We start from the raw sequence: 19,129 nt of genomic DNA, 5'->3' as shown, positions 1-19,129 counted from the left end.
CAGTTGCACCCGGGGAAGAGCTCACACAAAACAGGGCTCCAGGCAGGCCCCGGGCCGGATGCAGGCCAGGCCTTTCCTCCGCCTCTGGAGTCCCTCTTCCATAGGTGGCTCCCGCAAGTGCTTCCACCGTAGTATCTGAATATTGCTAACAATGGGCGCCTGTTGCTAAACAGTAGCACACGCTGTTCATCGCACTCGTCACAGAGCTTTGTGAGGCTGACGTCACAATCTCTAGCGACCACAAGAGACCACCGAGTGCTGGGGAAGTTTGTTCTAAGTTTTGCACCATCCGAAGGGCGCAGCCTGGGCTGCAAAGCGGGCTTTATGATGTAAGTCACTTCCCACTTTGCTGCCAAAGAGCTCTCGTGCTTTGACATCCAAGAATGTTCTGGGTCTCTCAATTCCAGCCGCTCATTGTTGTTGATGAGTTTCCTTGACGTTGTCGTGGATCCCGTGACGACCTCGCAGGAACCGGAATTCTGTAGAAGTCAGCAAAATGATCGTCACTCGGAGCCATAATTTCCCTGATTTCCATAAAAAGAATTATTCAACAGATGACATATTTTAAAATGTTTTTAAACAGTTTTAAAAGTCTATCAGGCCAGATTACCTATGAAAATACAATCATTGTTTTAATCTAAGAAAAACCGTGTGTAGAACTGCTGATGTCTCCAAAAGAGGTGATCATCAAGATATTTTTTTCCTACATAGCAGCAAATATAGGGATGCCTTGGTGAATTTTGAGCTCTGTTAACCCTCCTGGGTGCTTGAGAATGTTTGGGCATCAGTAGGTTGTCAAATAGGAACCCTGAGGTTAAAGCTTTAAGATTTAACCCTCAGATTAAAGCATTCTTCAGAGGACTGGCTAAAAAAAAGCAGAACATATTGTTTTGATATTTTGTGAAATAGTCAATCAAACAATACACAGTTTGGGGGTGACTTTGTGCCCCGTCCAGCATGGTGCACTGTAAGGTCTCACTGCCGCCAGGGCTCCCGTCTCTGGGATGTGTCCCCGGGTCTCCCTCCCTGACCGGTCAGAGGATGGGGCACATCCTAACGCAGGTGGTTGAGTAGCTGGGCCAGGAAACAGTGTTGGGGACACAGGACAGGGGATGTCATCTCTTCCTAACACTGCGGCTTTACCCAACAATGTGTGAATGAGGAGGAATTTCACACCCTCTTTGGCGAGGAAAAATAACACAGAGTCATTCTGTGCTGGGAGGGTAATGTGTCCTGACGGGACCCAGGAGAAGGCTGGGCAGTGGGCTCCCTCCCTCACCTGTGACCTTGAAATGCTGTGGGAAAGCTGGAGAGAAAAGCAATTTCATCTTTGAAATTACCCACCACTGTTCTCATTCATCTTGATAAGCACTTTTAAGGAACCAAAAAAAAAAAAAATAAAGAGAGAGAGAGAGAGGGAGGGAGGGAGATGTGTTGCTTCTATAAGGGTTATGGAGACCTTCCTTCCAGAGTCGTTTTAAAGTAATTTTAGATGTTCAAAGATGCACTTGATTTCTATTGTGAGGCTAAATTGACCACTTTTAGGAGGTTGGAAAAAAGAAGGAAGAAAAGGACAGACACCAAAGAAGAAAGACTGGGAAAAAATGGATTGAAAAATAAAATGATTTTGGATCCCATGTTTAAAACAAATTTAAAAAGAATAGTTATGAAATGAACTGTACCCTGGAATGTGCTGTCAGCCATCAGTGTGCGTCGACTCAACAGACGTTTTCATTAATGATTGGTCACTGTTTAAATGATCCTCCAGCAACACTATGTCAATGAACACATGTTACCAAATGCCGGTAATAATAGGTTAAATAAAGGGAATTAATAATGTGATGACAACATTAAGACATGAAGTAATTTTCTCATCAAAAAATAACTAAGTATAAATTTTAAAATGTATTATTTTTTTGAACATTTTTATTGATTTATAATCATTTTACAATGTTGTGTCAAATTCCAGTGTAGAGCATAATTTTTCAGTTATACATGAACATATATGCATTCATTGTCACATTTTTTTCTCTGTGAGCTACCACAAGATCTTGTGCATATTTCCCTGTTCTGTACAGTATAATCTTGTTTATCTATTCTACAATTCTGAAATCCCGTCTATCCCTTCCCACCCTCCACCCCCTTGGCAACCACAAGTTTGTATTCTATGTCTGTGAGTCTGTTTCTGTTTTGTATTTATGCTTTTGTTTTTTAGATTCCACATATGAGCGATCTCATGTGGTATTTTTCTGTCTCTTTCTGGCTTACTTCACTTAGAATGACGTTCTCCAGGAGCATCCATGTGGCTGCAAATGTCGTTATGTTGTCAGTTAAAATGTATTCTGATTATGACATTTATTTAAACATAAAGCTACCATCTGTTTTGTCCTCATATGTCCAATTGTGTTAACTTTGTGTGTGTGTGTGTAGCCTTTGTCTTGAGAATAACCTCTATCTGTCACCAGTGTAATGACCAAGTCCTTGACCCCCACAGGGCTTGGGCCTCTCCCCAGTCCGCAAAGTAATGGCTGCCTTCCACAAAATCCGCCCTCCTCCCCAAGGTCTGGAGAGCTTCCATTGTGATAGAAATAGTTCTTCCCTCTTCAGAATCCAGCACTTGATAATGCCCCCTCCCCCGTTATCACAAGTGCTTCCTGTGAAAAATAGCAAGAGCTAAGGTTTGAAGCCCAAGAGGAAGCCACGCCAGGCAGGAACTAAGAGCAAGGGCAGCGGGACTCGGGTGGGAAGGGGAGTGTCTCCTGCTGCTGGAGCAAGAGCCGGCGGTGCTGGGCGAGGTGGATCCTGACGAGCCCGGGACTCACGCTGAGCCCAGGAGAACAGTCAACATCCAGAACCCCCACCGTCTCTAAGAAGGAAGGCCACGGGGCTGTATTAGGACGTTCCTAGCGGTGAGCAGCTGGAAGAAGGAAAGAGCCTTCAAACACCATCCTTTTCTTCACTGAGGACCCCGTCGGGAGCGTTACTGGAAGGAATCACGTGGCCTCGCCACGGTAAACAGCCACGCAGAACCCAGGGTGACAACTCCCCAGAATCTGCCCCTGCCCTGCTCTGTACCACCCTGTCCCGTGCTTGAGGGGGTGGGGAACATGCTCTGTGAGGGCTGCACGTGAGAGACAGCGATAGAGAACAAAGCTCCCACCGGGCATTGGAGTCTTCAACCGCGTGTACAGAGCCAGGAAGGGGGCGGGTCTTCTCCCAGCAAGGCTGTCCTGTCTCCAGGTGCCACCTGCCTGCACCTCAGTGACAGCCCTTCGCCTGTGGTGCCCATGTCGGGGGCACGTTTGCACTCACAAGTTTGCTGTCCAGACACAGAAAGGCCCTCATGCCACGGCCAGGAGGGCAGGAGGGTGTTCACGTCACCAACAGGCTGGTCAACAACATCTCAGAGAAATGGGGGTCTGTGAGCACACCAGCCCGACTTCCTGCGTGCTGGTGCGTCCCTGAACCTTCCACCTCCAGAGGGCGTCCTCATGAGCTTGGAGAGAATGCAACGTCATTTTCACAGATTGCTACACGGATCCTTCCTCCACCAGACACAAGCTTTGGGATTTGGGGCAAATTACAAACTTCTTTACCCTCTCTTCTTATTTTTGCACAGGAGGGATGAACATGGTAGATACCACCCCAGGTCTTATAGGTGTGAAATGTTTGGGATGATGCGTGATGTGGGTTCATGCTAAGAGCATCGCTGTTTCTCTTACAGGGATACACAACCCAGAGAAAACCCCTCGCATGAGAAAATTGCTCCTGATTCCATCTTCTCACACTCAGAACTTCGAGTGCACTGCTGGAACAGCTGCAGCAAAGGTAAAGACCGCTGCGATCAGAAGGTTAACCACAACTGGGGTGGGGGAACTCAGGCACATGAGCGATTTCTCCCACCATGTTTTGACATCCCCAATCCAAACGCTCCACCTCCTTCATCTACTGGCATTCGTTACTCTGCGAGGGAGTGCGTGTGCGTGTGTGCCGATACACATACACACATTCACTCTAGAGGTTGTGGATTCACTACTCAAAAATGTTTACTTGAGTTTAATCAGCTGTTTTATTCAGTCCTGTCTTGTCTGCTTCAAGGACTTTAGATTTGAACTGAGAAGGAGAACATTTGCTGGAATTCATCTAAGGAGAATGGACACCCTTCAGAAACACGGGGGCGGGGCGTGGGATTAAGGTCCAGCGTGCAGGAGGGCGCAGCTGATGCAGTAAGGAGAAGGTGCAGCCTCGGCCGCTCCCCTGCTTACTCTGGGAATCCCCCAGTTGCTTTGTCTGAGATTACTTTTGGCACCTCCAAATTTCCAGGAAAATCTCCCCCCGGGAGCAAAATAACGAGTGCTACTTACTGTTAGGGGAGAATTTACTTTGTCTTTGAAGCTAATTATCCTTTTCAAAAGGTAGGGAGCCACTCTCTCTTTTAAAATCACTGAGAACCCTTTCCAAGATCTCTAGATTTGCATGGTTTACCAGATGGCAGACATCCACTGATGAGTAATTCATGCCACAATTAAGAGTCTCAAATGTGAAGAGCAGACTCTTTCACTCTTAGAGTCCTGAAGCTGGTGAGACAAGCTCTTTGTTGGTTGAAAGAGGAGATAATCTATACTGCAGATTCAATTCAAGAGATTTAGGGAAAAAGCTGACTTACTGCGTGCTGGGTCTTAACTTAATATTCCTAGAGCAGGATTAACACTCAAGGGGATATTTCTGATAATATTTAAAAATTAAGTTCTCCACTTAAGTTACTCATGCATTAACTCATCTTGGTAAATGATTCAAGTCAGAAGGTATTGAGTATTTGATTTCAGGAGAAACTCGGCAAGTGTGCAGAACGTATGAAACAAGATTATCACTAATGATTTGACCTTGTGTTGTATTCCTGTGCCCCTAATGCGGACCCTCACTCAAAGTGGGGTGTAATTGTTGCCATGGCACAGAAGTGACTTGGAGGGTGTACCAGTGGACGAGAATAGACTTGCCTGTGCAGACTAGATGTTGGAGATGTGTGGTGTAAGGAGTGGGAACAAGTGCGTGGGATCGGGGCGCCATAGCTGAGTGCCACTGACGGCCTGTTGGGAGATAAAGGACGGTGGAGGGAGAGTCAGCCAGACAGGTCCTTTGATTTCAGACAAGGCATCTGTCGTCTGCTGAAGGAGATGAACAGAAAATGCTAAAGACTAAGTCCTGGACCTAATAATTTGTCTACACTTCAAAAAAGTTCCAACATCCAACCACAGTTATTCTGGGTTGTCAAGTTAGGGCCCTGGTTGGAAAAATCTGGGACCCCGGCTGTCTTGAGTCAACTCAAGCTGCAGTTACAAAATATCACAGACTGGGTGACGTAAATAGCACAGAGCAGTTCGTCACAGTTCTTCAGGCTGGAAGTCCACCTCAAGGTGTTGGCCAGTTTTGTTCCTGGCGCGGCTGTCTTCCTGGTTTTCCGTTGGCCGCCTTCTTGCTGTGTCCTCATGCGGTCTTTCTTCGGTGTGTGCAAGGTCACTGCCTTGACCTTGACCTGTTACAGTGATGGCATCATGCTGATCAGACCAGGTGAGCAAGAGGTGGCAAAAATGCATACACCTTTGATAAGTGACCTGACCTCCTGAGCTTGGGGGATAAACCTCCAAAGATTCAGAGAACTCCTCCATCCAAAAACATTTCAAGAGACTGGTGATCAGGGCCATGCTAGGATAAATGGCAGCATCTTGCACTCCCTCTCACAGGAAGGAAGAAGCACCATGCCTGGTGGACGTGTTCAATGTCTGTAAACCATGCATCCAGAACTGAGTACTGTCAGGCCCATTGAAGGCCCAGGTCGGGCAGAGCCAGAAAACTGTACCTAGTGATGGAAATGGTCAATCTGGGATAGAATAAGTGCAGAAGCAGGTCTCCCAGACCACAGTGACGCTCAGCGCTGCTGCACCAGAGGCCTCCCCTCGCTCACACCTGTGGCCCTGTGGGGGCTCCTGTGACCGAATCAGGAAGGAGGGGAAACTCTGCACCTGATGTATGTGTATGTTCATGAGTCCAAGTGTCCCACTCCCTACACACATGGCTTTGAAAAAAGAGTAAAAGGGAAACTATCTCAATGGGAAAAGCTTCAGCAGTGACCTTGGTCGTCCCCTCCTGTGGAGAGAAAGGGCCCAAGAGCATATATGTGGACTCATGGACAGTGACCACTGGACTAGCCAGCTGGTCCTTACCTAGAAGGAGAAAAAAAATTAGAAGGTCAGAGAAAAAGATCTGTGACAGATGCATGGGGATGAACACGTAGAGGTGGGCACAGGTCTGATGAGCTGTGTGTCACATATCAGTTTCCAACAGAAAGCATTCAGGGAAGAGGTGTTACAAAGAAATAACAGAAAAAAGAGCCTGGTCAGCTGGCACCAGTGTCCCATCCTTGTGCTGACACAGTGGACACATGAATAAGGATGGAGTTTATCACGTGCCAACAGCATGGACACTGCTGACCGAGGCGGACTGGCTACTGCTGCAGATGACGTCAGCCCACCAGCCTCGGAGACCAGCACTGAGGCTCCGATACGCTAACATTCTGGAGGCCAAATGGAACAAGGGGTCTACACTGCACCCCGTCCAGGCTGATGGGACAGCAGTTCACTCCCACTGAGTAGACAGTGTTCTGGATGTGAGTTTGCCTTTGCTGCACCACAATCCTGGGCCTTCAGAAGGTCTGACCTGCCTGGATCCCACGTGACACCCTACAAATCAAGGAGGTCCTTTCAGCACCAGAGTCCAGGGATGGACTCAAGACTATGGGATTCACAATCGTGTCATCTGGAGACCACTGTTCCTCAGAGAGGGCATAGATCTGGAGAAAACTCTAATTCAAAGAGATACATGCACCCCAGTGTTCACAGCAGCACTATTTACAACAGCCAAGACATGGAAACAACCTGAATGTCCATTGACAGATGACTGGGTAAAGAAATTGTGGTGCATTTATACAATGGAATACTACTCAGCCACAAAAAAATAAATAATGCCATTTGCAGCAACATAGATGGAATGGAGATTGTCATTCTACGTGAAGTAAGCCAGAAAGAGAAAGGCAAATATCATGCAATTCATATGTGGAATTTAAAGAAAGAAAGAAGAAGACACTAATGAACTCATTTACAAAACATGGCAAATAGCCTCATGGCTACTGGGGGAAAAGGGGTGGGAAGGGATACATATGGGAGTCTGAGATTTGCAAATGTCAGCCACTATATATACAAACAGATTTTAAAAAACGAATTTCTTCTGTAGAGCACAGGGAACTAAATCCAGTATCTTGTAATGACCTTTAATGGAAAAGAAAATGAAAATGAATATATATATGTATATGCACAACTGGAACATTGTGTTGCACATCAGAATTTGACACATTTGAACTGACTATACTTCAATAAAAAAAAAGATGTGGTCTATAGATGCAATGGAATACTACTCAGCCATAAAAATGAAATGGTGCCATTTACAGCAATGTAGATGGACCTAGAGATGATCATTCTAAGTGAAATAGGTCATACAGAGAAAGACACATGTCATATTGTATCACTTCTATGTGTAATCTAAAACATGATACAAATGAACTTACTGACAAAATGGAAACAGACTCACAGACATAGAAAACAAACTTATGGTTGCCAAAGGGGGAAGAGGGATAAATCAGGAGTTTGGGATTAACAGATACAACTATATATATATATTGTGTATGATATCTAGACATGGGGTTGGGTACACATCCAGTGGCTGTAATCTTAACATATTCTCGTATGTTGTCCACATCACGATAAGTTCTACATGGGCAACCCTGCAACAGGGCACTTTTGAGTCCTTCTACACAGAGGAAATGAAACCCTCCTTCACACTCATTATGGTGCCCTAGGACGTCTTTTAAACTAAGGACTTGCACTTAATTACAGTCTATTTGCACGTCACTCTGTTCTGTGAGTGTGGCTTGTGCGAAAGCCCCTCAGCATTTCCGTGCCACGGAGGGAGGCCCGGCCAGCCTTCCGTCTGGACTCCAGCAGAGGCGAGGAGTGCAGGGTGGACGAGGGCGGGGCCTGAGCCTGACCCCCAGGGCAGAGCCCCTTCCCACCCACCCATCAGCCAGCCCCAGTCCCCAGCTGGATTCTGCCCCTCCTGAAGTCCAGGCACGAGACACTGCAGTTCTGAGTAGACATGAGGCAGTTCAGAAAGGAGGCCCGAGAGGCGGCCTGGCTCCCGGAGGAGGGCGGGGTCCCAACACGACCTCCTGAGCCCCCGTGCAGTCACGGAGGCTCCAGCGACGTGCGTGTGGGCTGAGCACGCGCTTCAGAGGGAGGCGCAGAGCAGACACGTCCCAGGCAGCCAGCGTGGGCTGTCATCTTTTTCCTTCTCATAGTTGGAAACGCGTCCTACAAGAGCAGCCACGTGGCTGTGGCATGCCCTGGTCGCTGTTTCCTAGGACGCACGTTCCCCTTCTCGGTGACACTGAGTGTCTCTGAAGTGTCACCGGTGCGTTCCACAGCGTGGTGTCCTCTGAAGAAAATTTAGCTCTGACGGGAAAGGGACCCAGCGGAAGGACCAGCTGCTTTGATGGAAAACGATTGCACAAGTATGATTTACGAAGGAAACAGACTACCCTCTCCACCACAAGACCGCGTTCACCTTCAGACCAAAGAGCCATTTCCACTTAACAGAAGAGCATTCTCCCGGTGCCTGCTCCACGCCTCGCTCAGACTGAATCAGAACAAATGCATCTTTACAAGGGTCTGCTCATCGTCCTCTGCTCTGATGACTAGAATTCAAATGTGAAGTTTAGACAGCACATTTTCCGCAGGAACCCGATCCCTTCTGCTTTTATTGCAAGCCAGGGAGCTGCGGCCACAAAAGCCTCCTTTCACAGACAGGAAGCGTTTTCACCTGGAAAAATAAACGGACAAAGACGACATTTGCATATTGCCGATGATCCAGTGTCCGGGGAGGAAACCAGATAGGGCCTTTCAGTGAATGCTGCGTTTCCAAAGAGGGAGATGCCTGGGCGGATGGTCATGTGTAACTTGTCTGCTTCCTGCCCCGGCTGCTGTGGCTTTCCCACAGTGTGGTGTCCCTGTGACCACCTGGCTGCCTTCCCCGTCCTGCATCAGCATGAGGGAGCAGGGACCATCTCCCCGCCTGCAGCTCCTCAAACACCCACCTTGTTCGCGGCGGCTTCACAATTCCTCAGAATGCTGTGTGACGGTTTGTGTTACTGAGCAAAACTCTGTGACCCTGGTGACTTCCCTTGTCTGCTGTGTGAAGAAAAACAAAGTGAAGGGGAAGCAAACACAGTGGAAACTCTCCATTTAAGACAGATCACCCTGAACGGACTTTAGGGGAGCGAAGCTTGACTATTCTGCAAGGGATTGGATCTTTGATAACCATTCTTGTCTTCTTACTTTTTTTCCAAACCCAACCATAGTCTATGAAATTAACCACTCAGGCTCACAAGCAATAAGATTTGATTTGGCTGAAATTTGGGATTGGGGATGAAGCCAGGGCTCGGTAGGTACAGACGGAGGTGCTCGTTGTAAATTTCCCAGGACAAGTGGAAGGACAGGGCTTTGTCTGCCGACTTCCCCACGCCTTCCTGGTGTCCCAGATAAGGAGGATCACTGTTGTGGTGATGCCGTGGTCCCTTCTGAGACCGCCTGGTCTTTCTAAGAGGTTTCTGCAGGACTTCACTCCATAGGATGGGGTGCAGCGAGCTGTCCATGAGGCAGACACCATTTCTGGGGCTCAGCAGATCCTCCTTCTGCCAGAACCCCTACAGGAGGTAGAGCAGGACTTTCCATAGTAAGAGCACTAAAAACATCCACGGTCTTCAGTTATTATGTTAATAATAGTGACTGCTGATTGCCGACAATAGTAATTGCACGTTCTCCTTCGGAAAGTGCTCTTAGATTGAGTTTCTGTTCTAAGAGGCTTTGATTTGTCTTGGAGGCGATTCAGAGGCTCAGAAGGAAAGGATGCCCAAGGCCCTGTAACCCAGCAGGCCTCCTGTTGACCCCACAAAGCCCTGTGCTTTCTCTCCGGCATTTCAGGTCAGCGGGCTGTGTCGCTCTGGGGACGTCTGTCATCTCCACGGCAGGGAGCAGCCCAGCCTGCAAAGACACGCCCCCTCCCCCAAGCCTCTGGAAGCCCTCAGAGCTGACATCAAAAGCGCAGGTTAAACCCACAATACATCTTTCCAAAGTGGCAACAAAAGTTCTCTTTATCCCTTGATCAGTGAGGAGCTCACCTGTAGGAAATGTTACACCTTTTTATTAACCTGACGAATTGTCTTTTCTATAGAAACTAGAGACATTCTTGACAGGCCTACAGTGGCTGCTACCTCCCGGGAGTGCCGGGGAGCGCCCTGAGCACTCTCTGTCTCTGCATGTTAGGGACCCCGCCACCCCCAAACCCTCAAGCATACTTTCCTCTTGATACTCACCTGGCTGATTTATCGGAATGAGCAAAAGCTTATGTGTTGGCAGGGTAGTCCGTGACACAGATGTGTGCAGTAAAGCACGTTTGATGTTTTTGAATAAAGACCTTGCCTTAAATTAGCAAGCTATTGGATTACTCTGACAGGTTGGCAAAACAAGCCATCAGTCAGTGGCTGTCACAAGCCCTCTGGAAGCATCGTGCTGGGTCGGGCCAAGAGGCGCCCCGAAGTGCGGGGGAGGGGCGGCAGCCAGCAAGAAATATGAACAGTCACGGCTGTGTCTTGGGTGCTTCCTCTTAAAGATCTCCTTGAAACCGGCACTCACTTCATTTTAAAGAACCTGTTGAAAACAGATATTTTCTTCTTAATCTGCTGTCAACCAGTACCAAGTAGTTTGCTTTCCTCTGCCCCTTCTTACCTCCTTCCTTTCTGGAAATCCTGAGTCTTGAGAACTTTCCAAAGAGCAACGGTCTCCCATCATGGGTGATAATCATTGCCCCTTTTCGTCTAAAAGAAAACTCACTTCGTTAACCAATCTGCTTGTGCATGTTGTTGTTGTATGTTCAGTTCAACAGTGGGAGTTTTGACCAGGCCCTAGCATCCTGAAGTTGATCTGGACCCTCCTTTTTAATCGGAAAGTCATTAGAGCAATAATTAATATATTTGACAGGTCTAAATGCTTATCAATAGCATACAACCGTTTGGCTGCACTTTTGTAGACTCTTTCCTCATCGCTGTTTCATTTCTAGAATGTCCTATTACATTACTTTTGAGCTTAACTGGTAGGTAAACTTATTTGTTGATGGCAACAGAAAAGAAAAATGGAGTCATTGTCAGGTACCTGGAGGGCATTGCCTTCCATATTTTTAGGTCTCTGTAGAACCGTCTCTCTGCACCGGTGTGGCTGCAAGTTTTACTGTCCTGTCACAGCGGGATGCTGGGTACAGAGTGGAGCAGAGGACACATCTACTGAATGGATGGACGCCTACAACTGAAGCAGACCAACAGGCAGCCAACCCCAATGACACAGGCTGATGTCCACACAACCTAAGAATAACCGGGGGAGGCTGCTTCCAGCCGAGTGCTAGGGGATGCCCTCCAACTCAAAAAGGAGATGCTTTTCCAGATCTCAGTATCTCGGGAGACTAGATGGCTGGGAAGGAGAGAGGCATTCGGGCAAGGATCAGCCCCCTTCATGAGCCCGTGATCACCTTGCGTGGATTTCTCAGGGGGCAGAAACTTCTCCACCAGCCTCAGAGATGAGCGGGTTCTCTGCCACCTACGTTTCCAGGGGGCTCTTAACAGCACGTGGGGGAACAGCAGTCAGTCTGGAGGTCAGAGCACTATTCCAGTGATGTCCAGGACTTTTCCCAGTAGAAACCAGAGAGGTAGAAAAGGCTCATTCACACATTTGGTGGACGAGCTATTTCTAACAGAGTGAAATAGTTACTTTTGGTAGTTTTCAAATTCAGGCATTTAAATTACTACAATAAGTCCATTTGATGATCCAATCAGGGTCCATTTTCTGGTAAAATTCATCATTTCAGGAAGTTTTCATCACATAGAAGCTCCTTAAAAACTTCAAATAATTATCCAGTCACCCTCCACCCCCCGCCCCACATAACATCAGCATGGTTAATCCCAAAATAGGTGATTAAGTTAAAATAACAACTTAAAACACTGAAACAACTCAAGAGATGCACCAGCATCCATGAGGCCCTTTGTCCATAAGTTTCAGCCAAGTGTCCCTGTGTTCTGGCCCAAACCAGCTCTAGAGCCAACTGTCCCATCCTGGGGCCCCAGACGAGCCTGGCCCTCCACCAGCATCCAGGTTAACTACTAGCTAGTGAGTAATGAAGGTCACCCTTCACCCTCCAGCTTCTGTTAGCCATTCTCCAGGGAAGTCTTTCCACCCTCAGTCACCAAGTGTTGTCCTGTATTGCTAGGTTGCCCTGTACTCTTCCTACCCGGAATTGTCTTCCTGGATGATGCAGGCGTGGGGTGGGCCAGTTCCCAAAAGCAATAGGAGGCACCCAAGATACTAGGCAGGAAACCTCGTGGCCTACCTGTTGAACTGAACACACCTGTGAGGCTGCCAGGGAGCGAATGGATGGGAGCGGAACCCTCCAACAGGGTCGGGCGGCCCTGCCTGAGCCCTGGTGAGCACTCCAGGAGGATACGGCAGCATGTGGTGCTAGGTTTGGCAGGTGAGACAGAGTAACCAAAATCAGGAGCAAGAGGCCTTGGAAGGCAGAGACAGAAAGAATTTGGTCCTGGAAGTGGGGCATCGTGCACGGCCCTAAACGTCCTGGCAGCCACAGTGGGCAGGGTCGGCGCACCTCACTGACGAGGGAGCCCTGGAGGAGGTACCGAGGTCAGCGACTCTAGTCTGGAGTCCATGGCCTTCTCCCACAGCTGAGCCGCCCCTTTCTGGCTAAGTTACAAGGGAGCGCTCGTAATGTTTTCCGCAGAAGAGAAACAGACTTTTATTTTAAGAGCTCACACTACTCTTTTGCTGTTTTATCGTCCAGACTCGCATACTGAGGTGGTTACAGTGTAGACATGCAGGAAATGAGTCGGCAGGAGAGGGGAGTCTTCACAGCACCCTCAGCTCTTGAGGACATGGCCATTTTGCACATTCAGCTGCTGCTGGGATGGGAGCCCAGGTCTATGCACTGGCTTTTGGGTGTTTGGTCTCCTGGGTTCAGGAGAGAGATCTGAGAGAGGAGAAGCAGGGAGGTGGGAGGAAAGGAAGGGGGGCTTAACCAGCAAGGCGACATAATAAAGCAGAGAGAGCAGGGGAAAATCAAGACTAAGCTGGTAAGAGAGTCATATTTTGATGTTTTAGTATGAGGAGAGGGTCCTGTTGTGTGGGAGAAAATTGAACACTGTATCAGCCAGGATTGGCGGAAGCATGCTGCTGTGACAACAATCCCCAAAGCACCACCACAGCAGAGTCTCAGTGGCAGACACCATCCACGTCGATTCTTCGCGGATGCCTTCACCAGCCTAAGGCTCTTCTCTGTCGCGCTGTCCACCTTCCAGGTTGCAGACTGACAGCAGCTGCCCAGGGAGCCTTGCCTGTCCCCTGGGGGGAGAGCAGAGGGAGCCTGTGGGATCCCGTGTGGATCTGAGTGCCCCCACCTGGAAGTGATGCAGGCCACTTGGCTCACATCTTATCGGCCACTGCAAGTCACAAGAAACCTCTGAGTTCGGTGGAATCAGATAGCTAACAACTTAACTTTTTTACTCTTTTTCACTCTGGTTTTATTGCACTATCACCGACCTCCAGCACTGTATAAAGTTTAAGGTGTTCAGCAGAATGGTTTGACTTACATATATCGTGACATGATCATCACAGTAAACTTACCATCCATCATCTCAAATAGCTACTGGAAGAAAAAGAAAATTTTCCCTGTGATGAGAAGTGTTAGGATTCACTCTCAGAGATTTTAAAACCATGCTCCTGTCCCTGGTTAGAGGCCTGGCAGGGAGGAGCTCCAGCCCCCAGGGCTGAATGGCTGGAAGCATGAAGACAGGCTCTCCCTGGGCCGCTTTTCAGGGAGGAAGCCAGGGGAAGTGACCCCTAAGTGACCTTTTCATTTTAATGTATTTCAATTTATAAGAGTTCCTCAGAAATTCTTATGTTTTCATGGATCAATTTCCATGTCAAACTTTTACTCATGAGTATAGCTTGCATCAAAAAGATTGCTGGAAAAAGAACAGCTTTATTAAAATCCTTGCTTCCTGCTGGGGCCTGGGGGCACACCACCACCCGGACACAGCTGCCCTCACCACTGGGGCCAAGCTTGAAGCTCAGGTCAGTCTCCCTCTCTGCTCAGCAGCAGGTCCTGTAGCTGCAGCCTCTTCCTGGGCAGCAGGGAGCCTGTGGGAGCCGTGGGCTGCTGGGACTGCAGGCTCCGAGCCGCAGGTCCAGGAGGGATGGGGGCAAAGGATGCTTCCAGCCACCACTCCAGACGGCGGGCAAGGCACATGAAGGCACAGAGCCTGATGCACATGTGACGCTCATGTGGACCAGAGGGCAGTGGCCATAGGTCAAAGTGCTTGTTCAAGAGGCACCTCCAGAAAGGAGGTGAGTTGCTTCTGAAAATAGGAAAAAGAAACTGATATAAGACATTAGGAGGGAAGAAAGGGAGAAAGAAGTGAAGTTCTCACCTGTCCTTCCAGAACCATCACAAGCAAAGAACTTTCTTTTGGGTGACATGCTTTTTAACCTCTACATGAAACAGGATTCAGAAGCAGAGAGGACCCAGCCTGGTCTCACTGCAGGAACTTTTTTTTTTTTGATTGAAATACAGTCAGTTTACAATTGTGTCAATTCTGGTGCACAGCATAATGCTCCAGTCATACGTACGTGCACATATAGTCCTTTTCAGACTCTTTCCCATTATAGGTGACTACAGTTCCCCGTGCTCTACAGTAGGGCCTTGTTGTTTGTCCATTTGGACTCATCAGGAACTCCTGGAGGTCACCAGAATCAGTCACCCGGCTTTAGGTCTGAAGGGAGATGCACGGACAGGGCCTCTCAGCTGAGATCACCTGCGATCACCCTGGGCAATCCCAGTCCAGGTACAGTCCCCTCAATGCCCCCAGGTAGGGGAGGTGCATTCAGTGGGTTTGCAGCTGCTGAGAACCCGCCTTCCCATGGGAGCTCTAAGGTCACACCTCCCCTGTCTGCCTTTCTAAGAGTCTCTCAGAGCTTGAACCACCCACCCTGCAGGGCAATATCCCTGTGACCCTCCCGCAGGCCTGCTATGGATCTGACTGTCTCCTCTTCCCAAAATTCCTATGTTGAAGCCTAATCCCCCCATGACGATCTCCGGAGGTGGGGCCTTTGGGAGGTGAGGCCATGGGGGTGGGGCCCCCGCATGGGATTAGTGTGCTGCTGGCAAGAGGAAGCGGGACCAGAGCCCCCCCCCCCCCCCAGCCATGCAAGCACACAGCCAGGGGCCAGGAGCCTTGTGCTTACCAGACACCGGAATCAGCCCAAATCTTGATCTTGGACTCCTCGGCTTTCGGAACTGTGTGAAATGAATGTCTGTTCCGTGGTATTTTGCTGTAGTAGCTCAAGCTTCTAATTTCTGGTGATTTATCACTCTAATATATCCTTAAAAGCAAACGTATAAAGTTTTGTCACTTTGTAACTCTAAAACAAACTGCACAGCCGTGAGTACGTGGAGGTCTTACCAAGCTGGTGCCAAGCTGACTTCCTCCTGGCGATAGAGCTTCATGCCTCATGTCTGGGTTGGAATTAAATGCAGAAGAAAGTTGTCCTTTTCTAGGCACAAGGAATCTCAGCAGATCCAGCACTGTTGTGACAAAGCCCAGGGTTTAATTTCATCTTTTATCCCTGCCAGAAGTATTTTGTTTCATTTTGATTTGGCGGATAACAATGGTTTAGAAACTCATTTATCTCACAACTTAGCTGGGATAAGAATACTTGGAAATGTGAAGGGTCATTCCACTTCAAATAAACCATGATAACTGGCTCACCAGCTCCTGCCAGAGCCCTGGTGGGTGAATGAGGCCACCTTGTACTCCAGGGACTTCACCCATCCCCAGGGCCATTACAGAGGAGATGTTCTGCCTCCATGTCCAGAGACATCAAGCTCAGGTGGAGATGCACACACGGTATAGATTCTGCTGGAAAGCCACCTGCTCCGGCAGAATTCACTGGGGTCCCAGCCCCAGGAGAGCAGACCTCACAGGCTGCCTCTGCCTGGGGAAGCTGAACGGAGAGAAGGAGTGAAAATGAGGCCAGAGACAGTTCCATCTGCTCTCACGGAGAGGACTGCTCCTGCCCCAAAGGCATCCCAGGACGCAGGTGCCCGAAGCAGATACAGAGACCCCCCCACCATGTGCAATGCAAAGAAACATGAGAAGGCAAATCAAGCAGAGGTGTGCTTCCTTTCTGAAATTGCTCATAATTAAAAAAAAAATCTTTGATTCATGCCTATATTGTTTGTGTTGGAATGAAATACAAGTCCATATCAAAATGTAGCACAAAATGATAGACCTATTTATTTCAAGTTTAGTAGAAGGATTATGTAGAATTTTGGAACTAAACTAGTTGGAGAACCACTTGAAAGGGTGCAGTGACAACAGGCCGATTAGACAGGAAATTCTTAGCCTTCAAAGGGGAGGAGATGAGAACAGAGACTAAGGAGGTTTGAGAAAGAAAATGCAGGAAATACTGCCCAGAAAGGGTGGGCGGGGCTTTCCAATCCGAAGGATGTGGAAGATGAAGGAAGGACAGTGGGGAGCGGGACAAGATGAAGAGGTGGCAGGCTGATTTCAGGGGGCAGAATGAGAAAAGGTGTCCTTTTATGGAACTGATCACGCATTTCACACTACTGTAAGCTTTCATTTTAACTTCTTCTAGCTGGACAGATTCCTCTCCTGTGCTTCATTGCAAGGCTTCTGTGAACCCTGACGGCAATAAAACTAACATCAACATTTGCACAATGGCATTCTGGGATTTTAACGTTGAAGTTATTTTCTTTCTTGATCCTTCAAGTAATGTCGTATGTGTATGTCAATATTATTCCATTTTTACGGATGAGGAAGTTGGGTAAGGGGAAAAAATTATAGACCCTTACTCATGCAAAGAAGATGTGCTAAAACTGGTCTCGGAGCCACGGTTCCTAGCTCCCAACCAAGTAAAGGCACTGTTCACAACAGATGCATAAATTATGGGTGTGAGGGGCTCAGGTCCACAGAGCCCAGCCGGAGAACCTGAGAAGTTTATCATTAGCCATGTGTTGCTAAGGAAATGGGTAAAGCTCTTCTAAAGAAATCGCGACTAATGAAGATCTTGAGTTGCTTCCCTTTGATTTTTCTCTTATGAGTTTTTTTCCCCACTTTTCCTACATTTGACCCACTTCTGTCTTAACACATTTTTTTTTAAATTACAGATGTGTAATTAAGTGGTCTCATTCGTGACATTTTGGGGGAAATCTTGAAGCAGCACGTTAATTCCTGAAAAGAGACATGCAAGAAACTCTCGAAACCCAGCATATTTGGGTGCCGCCCCCATCAAATTGATTCCCCAAACACACACACACATATACCAATTAGCAGTTTCCTAAGTGAAGTGTGCTATTGGAAATTCTAAACACATGCCTGATTGTTAAAAAGCTTACTGAACATCTTCCCTCCCACAATTCAAATATTATTCAAACCAGTGATGAAAGCTAAGAACTGTTTCCAATAAATAGCTCCCATCACAAACCACCGCCCAATTACCAAACTGTCTGTGCTACCTGCCACTGCCGGACCACGCGGCTCACTGGACAACGAGAAAGAGTCATTCAGATTCCAGCACCAGGATCTCGCCTCTCTCTTCCCTATTAACACTAACAACTGGCTGGCCACAGGCGATTCTCAGAGTGCTTTGCCTGACTTAATTTTGCTTTTAGCACTCAGTGCCAGGAATACCTAGAAAATTATCTACTAATTATCTAGTGTTATCTGTGTTGGTTCATGTTTAAAAGCAGCCCATCTAATTACAAGCCCCTCTGCTATTTGCCTCTAAAGTGTGGGTTTAACAGAATTTCTCCAAAAGGGTTTGCATTAAAGGCTGGTAATTATGCGCTTCCATTCTTCGGAGGCTGTTCTCTCAGGAATCAACAACAAACAGAGTTGCTCCGAGGATGCCCTCACAGTGGGGAGGCTGTAAGCAGTAATTACAACTTGGCATTTCCAGCGACTCCTTCCACCGGGCAGTGAGTAGACCGTGTGCTAACCCAGCCCCGACATTCTCCAGAGAACTGAACTCTCTCACCGCCTCCAGAAACTCATGGAATCTTCTATTTCGCTGTCATGGGAATGGCCAGTTCCCTCCCAGCAGGTGTTTCTTGACCAGATTTAGAGTCAAAGAAATAACATTCGATTTTACAGCAGGTTGGCATCTGACCCTACTCTGTATTTTACTGAGAACATGGAGAATGGTTAAAATGTCAGTGATGAGTTTATATCAAATGGACGGGCCACTTCCTCCATTGAGTACAAGCAAGTAAAAATAGTACCTCATCACGTCTAACATGCGAGAAAATTCTGACAGGACAGCTAATCTGAGAAAGTAGTTTAAATTACTAGGAAGACAGTGCCACGATTATTATTTTTTTAATGTAATATAATTTAAAACCTCAAGAAAATTTAGAAGTATGATTCAAATAATTGTTCTTGAAACATTTGAAAAGAACTTACTAATCCCATGTTCCATCATGTGTGACTAATTATGTGCTTTCTATCAAAAGGGGGCCCTCTCCTATTGGTGGGATATACAGCCATCAAAATCCAGAAACCAACCATGAGATGCTACTGCCCTCTGATCCTCCAATCATTTTTATATTTCATGGATTGTCTCCATATATATGTATTTAACATAAGGGTGGGTCCATTTCAGAAAGTTGTGCTGCGTTTGACTGGCATGTATCAGTCTTTCCATGATTATAATGAACTGACGCTCGCTGGGGTTTCAGGCCATTTGTTTTGTAGACTGGTACCCAGTTTGGGTTTGTCCAAAGTGGTTTGAAACCATACACATATCCCCTCCTTCATTAAATGCCTTATTTAAGTACTTATTTACATCTCTGTGTGCTCATGGTTTCCCATTGTACAGTGTCGTTGTAT

General features: G+C 47.6%; 1 long non-coding RNA gene across 1 annotated transcript; it reads left to right on the top strand.

The window, feature by feature from the left end:
- The first annotated feature begins 510 nt into the window (after positions 1-510).
- On the top strand, positions 511-16,965 carry LOC140690076 (uncharacterized). The gene is made up of 3 exons (XR_012065263.1): positions 511-680; positions 3,725-3,828; positions 16,878-16,965. It is a non-coding gene; the product is annotated as an uncharacterized lncRNA (long non-coding RNA).
- The last annotated feature ends 2,164 nt before the right edge of the window (positions 16,966-19,129 follow it).

This window comes from Vicugna pacos, chromosome 3 (genome assembly GCF_048564905.1).
Source record: "Vicugna pacos chromosome 3, VicPac4, whole genome shotgun sequence".
NCBI classification, from domain to species: Eukaryota; Metazoa; Chordata; class Mammalia; order Artiodactyla; family Camelidae; genus Vicugna; species Vicugna pacos.
The sequence above is the reverse complement of the archived record's forward strand: the minus strand, read 5'-3'. Positions and strand labels throughout refer to the sequence as shown.